This window comes from Arachis ipaensis, chromosome B01, assembly GCF_000816755.2.
Source record: "Arachis ipaensis cultivar K30076 chromosome B01, Araip1.1, whole genome shotgun sequence".
NCBI lineage: Eukaryota > Viridiplantae > Streptophyta > Magnoliopsida > Fabales > Fabaceae > Arachis > Arachis ipaensis.
Genome location: NC_029785.2, coordinates 49,790,357 through 49,800,630, shown reverse-complemented (window position 1 = coordinate 49,800,630; position 10,274 = coordinate 49,790,357).

Below are 10,274 nucleotides of genomic sequence, written 5' to 3'. Positions count from 1 at the left end.
TTCCTTTTCTGCTACGATTTCCTTCTCTGCAATTTCACTTTCTGCAACTTTACATTTGAGTTTGCTGTGATCTGAATTTACTTTTCATGCAATTTTAAACTTTTGCAATTGCTCTAAGTTCTGATTTACTGCTTTCTTTAATTTCTCAGCACCCAATTCCCTTTACATTTGATTCAATTTACTTTTCTTGCCCTTTAAGCTTCTGCAAATTTATATTCTGCACTTTACATTATGCAATTTACTTTTTACTGCTTCAATTTCATTCAATTCACCACTGTTAGCTTGACTAGACTAATCACCTCATTAAAGTTGCTTGATCCATCAATCCCTGTGGGATCGACCTCACTCTTGTGAGTTATTAATACTTGATGCGACCCGGTACACTTGCCGGTGAATTTGTGTTGAATCGTTTTTTCCTCATCATTTCCCAAGTGTTTGATAAAATGCTTGGTTGGGTTTTAGTGTAGATTTTTCTATTATTGGCTTGGGTTGGTAGCTTGGGTGACCTTTAGTTACTAATGTCCAAGTCATTGATAATTTGTTTTCATTGACTCTAGTTTTCACTAAATTAATTAGTGAGTGGCTAGAACTTATGGACTAGGATCAATTAAGCTCACTTGACTTTTCTCTAATTTTGGGGATGACAAAGTGGGAATGATCCTTGTAATTATCATGTTATTGTTAGTAACAAGGATAGTGATCCTTAACCATCAACCATTGCCAAGACCCTTTTTACCATTTGAGTTTCATTTACCTTCTTGTTATTTACTTTCTTGTTTATCAAACCCAAAACCCCAAAAATATACACCCCATAACCAATAATATGCACACTTCCCTGTAATTCCTTGAGAGACGACCTGAGATTTGAATACTTCGGTTTATTTTTATTGGGGTTTGTACTTGTGATAAACAAATTAAACTTTGATGGAGGGTTGTTTGTCGGTTTAGATCTATACTTCGACGGAATTATTTTTTATAAATATTCTAAACCGACGATTTTCATACATCAAGTTTTTGGTGCCGTTGCCGGGGAATTGTAAATGTGCGCTTGTTATTGGTTATTGTATATATGTTAATATTGTGAATAGGTTGATTTTTGGTTTGTTTGCTAGATTTTGCTAGTTTTAGGACTTTGTTTGCTTATTTCTTATTAGTGTTTATTTTTATTTTCTATTCCTACTTTGAATTCTCATCACTTTGGCTATGAGTTTGGTTCTAACTATGTTGTAGGAAATAGGAATTATAATGAGAACATGCATCAAGGATAGAACAATCAAAGGTGGGAGGAGCCTCAAGCATATGATCAATCTTCATGGTAACAACCTCCATCAATGTACTATGAGCAAGAGCCATTCCAAGATCCATGCCAATCCAATGGTTACGGTGGACCTCTTTGTGATTATCAATCACAACTACCATATGCCTATGAACCCCTTCATAATATAGCCCTCAACCACCATACTCACAAGCCCTATGCCACCAAACACCTCTATATGACCCTAGTCTATATACATCGTACCAACAACCATATGAATCATACATAGAGCCACCACAACTCCAACATCAATACTCCCAAGAACCACCTCAATATACACCATCTCCATACCCTTATCAAGATGAACCACCTTTCTATTATGAACCTTTTCTCCCAAATGATGAACCCTCTGGTGCACGAAATTGTGATCATCAATGGCGCCAACAACTTGGTATGCACAATTGTAATCTCAACTCTTTATCACAACTCCGCACAACTAACCAGCAAGTGCACTGGGTCGTCCAAATAATAAACCTTACGTGAGTAAGGGTCGATCCCATGGAGATTGTCGGCTTGAAGCAAGCTATGGTCATCTTGTAAATCTCAGTCAGGCGGATTCAAATGGTTATGGAGAATTGATAATTAAAAGATGAATAAAATATAAAATAAGATAGAGATACTTATGTAATTCATTAGTGAGAATTTCAGATAAGCATATGAAGATGCTTTATTCCTCCTAAACTTCTGCTTTCCTATTGCCTTCTTCCAATCATTCATACTTATTTCCATGGCAAGCTTATGTTGGGTTTCACTGTTGTCAATGGCTACCTCCCGTCCTCTCAGTGAAAATGGTCCAAATGCGCTGTCACCGCACGGCTAATCAGCTGTTGGTTCTCGATCATGTGGGAATAGGATCCATTGATCCTTTTGCGTCTGTCACTACGCCCAACACTCGCGAGTTTAAAGCTCGTCACAGTCATTCCTTTCCAGATCCTACTCAGAATACCACAGACAAGGTTTAGACTTTCCGGATCTCAAGAATGCTGCCAATTAATTCTAGCCTATACCACGAATACTCTGATCTCACAGAATGGAAGGCTCGGTTGTCAGGCGAGGAAACCATGCGTCATGAACCAGGAGGCTAAGAGATACGCACTCATAGGTGAGAATGATGATGAGTGTCACGGATCATCACCTTCTTCAGGTTGAAGAACGAGTGTATATCTTAGAGAAGAAATAGGCTTGAGTTGAATAGAAAAATAATAGTACTTTGCATTAATTCATGAAGAACAGCAGAGCTCCACACCTTAATCTATGGTGTGTAGACACTCCACCGTTGAAAATACATAAGAACAAAAGGTCTAGGCATGGCCGAATGGCCAGCCTCCCTAAGATGAAAAGTATTCCAAGATCAAAAGTATGTAAAAGTATGAAAATACAATAGCAAAAGGTCCTAGTTATAGAGAACTAGTAGCCTAGGGTTTACAGAAATAGGTAATTAATGCAGAAATCTTCTTCCGGTGAGCATTGAAGCTTTCATGTGTAGAGACTTTTCTTGGAGTTAAACGCCAGCTTTTGTGCCATTTTGGGCGTTTAACTCCAGCTTTTATGCCAGTTCTGGCGTTTTGACGCCAGAATTTCTATGCTAACTTGGAACGCCAATTTGGGCAATCAAATCTCGAGCAAAGTATGGACTATAATCTATTTCTGGAAAGCCCAGGATGTCTACTTTTCAACGCATTTCAGAGCGCGCCAATTGAGCTTTTATAGCTCTAGAAAATTCACTTCGAGTGCAGGGAGGTCAGAATCCAACAGCATCTGCAGTCCTTTTTTAGCCTCTGAATCAAATTTTTGCTCAGGTCCCTCAATTTCAGCCAAAAAATACCTGAAATCAAAGAAAAACACACAAAGTCATAGTAAAGTCTAGAAATATGATTTTTATTTAAAAACTAATAAAAATATAATAAAAACTAACTAAAACATACTAAAAACATACTAAAAACAATGCCAAAAAGCGTATAAATTATCCGCTCATCACAACACCAAACTTAAATTGTTGCTTGTCCCCAAGCAACTAAAAACAAAGTAGGATAAAAAGAAGAGAATATACAATGAATTCCAAAAACATCTATGAAGATCAGTCTTAATTAGATGAGCGGGGCTATTAGCTTTTTGCTTCTAAACAGTTTTGGCATCTCACTTTATCCCTTGAAGTTCAGAATGATTGTTATCTATAGGAACTCAGAATTCAGATAATGTTATTGATTCTCCTAGTTCAGTATGTTGATTCTTAAACACAGTTACTTTATGAGTCTTGGCCGTGACCCTAAGCATTTTGTTTTCCAGTATTACCACCGGATACATAAATGCCACAGACACATAACTGGGTGAACCTTTTCAGATTGTGACTTAGCTTTGCTAGAGTCCCCAATTAGAGGTGTCCAGAGCTCTTAAGCACACTCTTTTTGCTTTGGACCACGACTTTAACCGCTCAGACTCAAGCTTTCACTTGACACCTTCACGCCACAAGCACATGGTTAGAGACAGCTTGGTTTAGCCGCTTAGGCCAGGATTTTATTCCTGTGGGCCCTCCTATCTACTGATGCTCAAAGCCTTGGATCCTTTTTATTTTACCCTTGCCTTTTGGTTTAACGGGCTATTGGCTTTTTCTGCTTGCTTTTTCCTTTTCTTTCTTTTTCTTCTCTTTTTTTTTTCTTTTTTTCTCTTTTTTTTCGCATATATATTTTTTTCTTCAAGCCTTTCACTGTTTTTTCTTGCTTCAAGAATCATTTTTATGATTTTTCAGATTATCAATAACATTTCTCCTTTTTCCATCATTCTTTCAAAAGCCAACAATTTTAACATTCTTAAACAACAAATTAAAAAAATATGCACTGTTCAAGCATTCATTCAGAAAACAAAAAGTATTGCCACCTCATCAAAATAATTAATCTGTTTTAAAATTCGAAATTCATGTACTTCTTTTTCTTTTTGCAATTAAAAAAACTTTTTATTTAAGAAAGGTGATGGATTCATAAGACATTCATAACTTTAAGACATAGACACTAAGACACTAATGACCATGTAATAAAGACACAAACATAGATAAACATAAAGCATAAAAATTCGAAAAACAGAAAATAAAGAACAAGGAGATTAAAGAACGGGTCCACCTTAGTGATGGCGGCTTGTTCTTCCTCTTCAAGATCTTATGGAGTGCTTGAGCTCCTCAATGTCTCTTCCTTGCCTTTGTTGCTCCTCCCTCATGATTCTTTAGTCTTCTCTAATTCCATGGAGGAGGATGGAATTCTCTTGGTGCTCCACCCTTAGTTGTCCCATGTTGGAACTTAATTCTCCTAGGGATGTGTTGATTTGCTCCCAATAGTTTTGTGGAGGAAAATGCATCCCTTGAGGCATCTCAGGGATTTCATGATGAGGAATTTCCTCATGCTCTTGCCCATGAGTGGGATCTCTTGTTTGCTCCATCCTTTTCTTAGTGATGGGCTTGTCCTCATCAATGAGGATGTCTTCCTCTATGTCAATTCCAGCTAAATTGCAGAGGTGACAAATGAGATGAGGGAAGGCTAACCTTGCCAAAGTAGAGGACTTGTCTGCCACCTTGTAGAGTTCTAGAGATATAACCTCATGAACTTGTACTTCCTCTCCAATCATGATGCTATGGATCATGATGGCCCGGTCTATAGTAACTTTAGACCGGTTGCTAGTGGGAATGATTGAGCGTTGGATAAACTCCTACTATCCCCTAGCCACAGGCTTGAGGTCATGCTTTCTTAGTTGAACCGACTTCCCTCTTGAATCTCTCTTCTATTAAGCGCCCTCTTCACAAATGTCTATGAGGACTTGGTCCAACCTTTGATCAAAGTTGACACTTCTAGTGTAGGGATGTGCATCTCCTTGCATCATGGGCAAGTTGAATGCCAACCTTACATTTTCTAGACTGAAATCTAAGCATTTCCCCCGAACTATTGTAAGCCAATTCTTAGGGTCCGGGTTCACACTTTGATCATGGTTCTTGGTGATCCATGCATTGGCATAGAACTCTTAAACCATTAAGATCCCGACTTGTTGAATGGGGCTGGTGAGAATTTCCCAACCTCTTCTTCGAATCTCATGTCGGATCTCTGGATATTCACCCTTTTTGAGCTTGAAAGGGACCTCGGGGATCACCTTTTTCTTGGCCACAACTTCATAGAAGTGGTCTTGATGCACCCTTGAGATGAATCTCTCTATCTCCCATGACTCAGAGGTGGAAGCTTTTGCCTTTCCTTTCCTCTTTCTAGAGGTTTCTCCGGACTTAGATGCCATAAATGGTTATAGAAAAACAAAGAGCTTTAGCTTTTACCACACCAAACTTAGAAGGTTTGCTCGTCCTCGAGGAAAAGAAGAAAGAAAAGAGTAGAAGAAGAAAATGGAAGAGATGGAGGGGGTTTTATGGTTTGACCAAGGGGATTAGTAGTGTGTATGATGTGTGAAAATGAAGGAGTGAAGATGGGTTTATATAGGAGTGGAGAGAGGGGTAGGGTTCGGCCATGTATGGGTGGGTTTGGGAGAGAAAGTGGTTTGAATTTGAATGGTGAGGTAGGTGGGGTTTTATGATGGATGGATGTGGATTGGTGAAGAGATTACAGAGGAGAGGGTAGGATTTGATAGGTGAAGGGTATTTAGGGAAGAGGTATTGAGGTGATTGGTGGAGGGTATTTGAGGAAGGGTGTTATGGAATGGTGTGAAGAAGAGAGAGAGAGAGAGAGAGAAAGAGAGAGAGAGAGATGAGGTATGTGGGGATCCTGTGGGGTCTACAGATCCTGAGGTGTCAAGGATTTCGCATCCCTGCACCATGTTGGCGTGCAAACGCCCCTTGCTTGCCAATCCTGGCGTTAAACGCCAGGTTGCTGCCCATTTCTGGCGTTTAATGCCAGCTTTTCTCCCCTTTCTTGCATTTAACGCTAGCTCTGTGCCCTTTTCTGGCGTTAAACGCCAGTCTAGTGCCCATTTCTGGCGTTAAATGCCCAGAATGGTGCCAGACTGGGCGTTTAACGCCCATTCTGCTACCCTTACTGGCGTTTAAACGCCAATAAGCTTCTCTTCCATGGTGTGCTATTTTTAATACTGTTTTTCATTTTATTTTTACTTTTTCAGTTATTTTTGTGACTTCACATGATCATTAACCTACAGAAAACATAAAATAACAATGGAAAATAAGTAGATATAATAAAATTGGGTTGCCTCCCAACAAGCGCTTCTTTAATGTCAATAGCTTGACAGTGGGCTCTTATGGAGCCTTACAGATACTCAGAACATGATGATGGCCTCCCAACACCAAACTTAGAGTTTGAATGTGGGGGCTCTGTTTGACTCTGCATTGAGAGAAGCTTTTCATGCTTCCTCTCCATGGTTACAGAGGGAGATCCTTGAGCCTTAAACCCAAGGGAGTCCTCATTCACTTGAAGGACCAATTCTCCTCTATCAACATCAATCACAGCTTTTGCTGTGGCTAGGAAGGGTCTGCCAAGGATGATGGATTCATCCATACACTTCCCAGTGTCTAGGATTATGAAATCAACAGGGATGTAGTGGTCTTCAACCTTTACCAAGACATCCTCTACAAGTCTATAAGCCTGTTTCCTTGAATTGTCTGCCATCTCTAGTGAGATTCTGGCAGCTTGTACCTCAAGGATCCCTAGCTTCTCCATTACAGAGAGAGGCATGAGGTTTATGCTTGACCCTAGGTCACACAGTGCCTTCTCAAAGGTCATGGTGCCTATGGTACAAGGTATTGAGAACTTTCCAGGATCCTGTCTCTTTTGAGGTAATCTCTGCCTAGTCAAGTCATCCAGTTCTTTGGTGAGCAAGGGGGTTCATTCTCCCAAGTCTCATTACCAAATAACTTGGAATTTAACTTCACGATTGCTCCAAGGTACTTAGCAACTTGCTCTTCAGTAACATCTTCATCCTCTTCAGAGGAAGAATACTCATCAGAGCTCATGAATGGCAGAAGTAAATTCAATGGAATCTCTATGGTCTCAGTGTGAGCCTCAGATTCCCATGGTTCCTCATTAGGGAACTCCAAGGAGGCCAGTGGACGCCCATTGAGGTCTTCCTCAGTAGAAATCACTGCCTTTCCCTCTTCTATACATTCGGCCATGTGGGATGTGTTTATGGCCTTGCATTCTCTCTTTGGGTTCTCTTCTGTATTGCTTAGGAGAGTACTAGGAGGGAGTTCAGTAACTTTCTTACTTAGCTGACCCACTTGTGCCTCCAAATTTCTAATGGAGGATCTTGTTTCAGTCATGAAACTTTGAGTGATTTTAATTAGATCAGAGACTATGGTTGCTAAGTTAGAATGGCTCTGCTTAGAATTCTCTGTCTGTTGCTGAGAAGATGATGAAAAAGGCTTGCTATTGCTAAACCTATTTCTTCCACCATTACTGTTGTTAAAGCCTTATTGAGGCCTCTGTTGGTCCTTTCATGAGAGATTTGGATGATTTCTCCATGAAGAATTATAGGTGTTTCCATAGGATTCTCCCATGTAATTTACCTATTCCATTGCTGGGTTCTCAGGATCATAAGCTTCTTTTTCAAATGAAGCTTCTTTGGTACTGCCTGTTGCTGCTTCCATTCTAGACAGACTCTGAGAAATCATATTGACTTGCTGAGTCAATATTTTATTTTGAGCCAATATGGCATTCAGAGTGTCAATCTCAAGAACTCCTTTCTTCTGATTCGTCCCATTATTCACAGGATTCCTTTCAGAAGTGTACATGAATTGGTTATTTGCGACCATTTCAATGAGTTCCTGAGCTTCTACAGGCGTCTTCTTCAGATGAAGAGATCCTCCAGCAGAGCTATCAAAAATGACATCTTGGACAGTTCAGACAGACCATCATAGAAGATACCTATGATGCTCCACTCTGAAAGCATGTCAGAAGGACACCTTTTGATCAATTGCTTGTATCTTTCCCAAGCTTCATAGAGTGATTCACCTTTCTTCTATCTGAAGGTTTGGACTTCCACTCTAAGCTTTGGTGCACAAATTGTGAATCACACTTTTCACAACTCGTACCACTGACCAGCAAGTGCACTGGATCGTCCAAGTAATACCTCACGTGAGTAAGGGTCGAATCCCACGGAGATTGTTGGTTTGAAGCAATCTATGGTTATCTTGTAAATCTTAGTCAGGAAGTCAATTATGTTTATCAGTTGAATTGCAAATAAACAAGAGAGCATGGATTAAAGGTTACTTGTTATGCAGTAATGGAGAATATGTTGGAGTTTTGGAGATGCTTTGTCTTCTGAATCTCTGCTTTCCTCTGTCTTCTTGTTCACGCATGCACGTCCTCCTATGGCAAGCTGTGAGTTAGTGGATCACCGTTGTCAATGGCTACCTTCCATCCTTCCAGTGAAAACTACGCTCACGCACTCTGTCACAGCACGGCTAATCACCGGTTGGTTCTCGATCCGGTTGGAATAGGTGTGCTGGGGCTGAGATTTAAGCAATTCACGTGCAGAGGCAATTTGTGGAGTTGAACGCCAGTTTTTGTGCCAGTTTGGGCGTTCAACTCCAGCTTTTGATCCTTTTCTGGCGCTGGACGCCAGAATTGGGCAGAGAACTGGCGTTGAACGCCAGTTTACGTCGTCTATCCTTGTGCAAGTATGAACTATTATATATTGCTGGAAAGCCCTGGATATCTACTTTCCAACGCAATTGGAAGCATGCCATTTCGAGTTCTGTAGCTCCAGAAAATCCACTTTGAGTGCAGGGAGGTCAGAATCCAACAGCATCAGCAGTCCTTTTTCAGCCTGAATCATATTTTTGCTCAGCTCCTTCAATTTCAGCCAGAAAAATACCTGAAATTACAGAAAAACACACAACTCATAGTAAAGTCCAGAAATATGAATTTTTCCTAAAAACTAATGAAAATAGACTAAAAACTAACTAGAACATACTCAAAACTATATGAAATTAACCCCAAAAAGCATATAAAATATCCGCTCATCACAACATCAAACTTAAACTGTTGCTTGTCCTCAAGCAACTAGACAAATAAAATAGAAGACTAATAGGTTGAGAAGCAATAATATCTCAGAGTTTTTGAGTGAAGCTCAGATTTTAATTAGATGAGCGGGACTAGTAGCTTTTTACTTCTGAACAGTTTTGGCATCTCACTTTATCCATTGAAGCTCAGAGTGATTGGCATCTATAGGAACTTAGAATTCAGATAGTGTTATTGATTCTCCTATTTCAGTCTGATGATTCTTGAACACATCTATTTTACGAGTCTTGGCCATGGCCCTAAGCACTTTGTTTTTCCAGTATTACCACCGGATACATAAATGCCATAGACACATAACTGGGTGAACCTTTTCAGATTGTGACTCAGCTTTGCTAAAGTCCCCAATTAGAGGTGTCCAGAGTTCTTAAGCACACTCTTCTTTTTGCCTTGGACCTTGACTTTAACCGCTCAGTCTCAAGTTTTCACTTGACACCTTCACGCCACAAGCACATGGTTAGGGACAGCTTGGTTTAGCCGCTTAAACCAGGATTTTATTCCTTTAGATCCTCCTATCCACTGATGCTCAAAGCCTTGGGATCCTTTTTATTTGCCCTTGCCTTTTGGTTTTAAGGGTTATTGGCTTTTCGCTCTTGCCTCTTGGTTTTAAGAGCTTTTGGCTTTTTCTGCTTGCTTTTTCTTTTTCTTTCTAATTTTTTTTTCTTTTTTTTTTTTGCCTATATATATATTTTTTTTTCTGTAAGCTTTGTTCTTTGTTGCTTTTTCTTGCTTCAAGAATCATTTTTATGATTTTTCAGATTATCAATAACATGTCTCATGTTCATCATTCTTTCAAGAGCCAAAATATTTAAAAGTCTTAAACAACAAATTCAAAAGACATATGCATTGTTCAAAAGATCTAATTCATGTTTGCTGATGATGAGAAAAATAAACTATAGCTTAATTGGAGATAAAATCAAAATAGATACTAATTACTACTATCTACTATA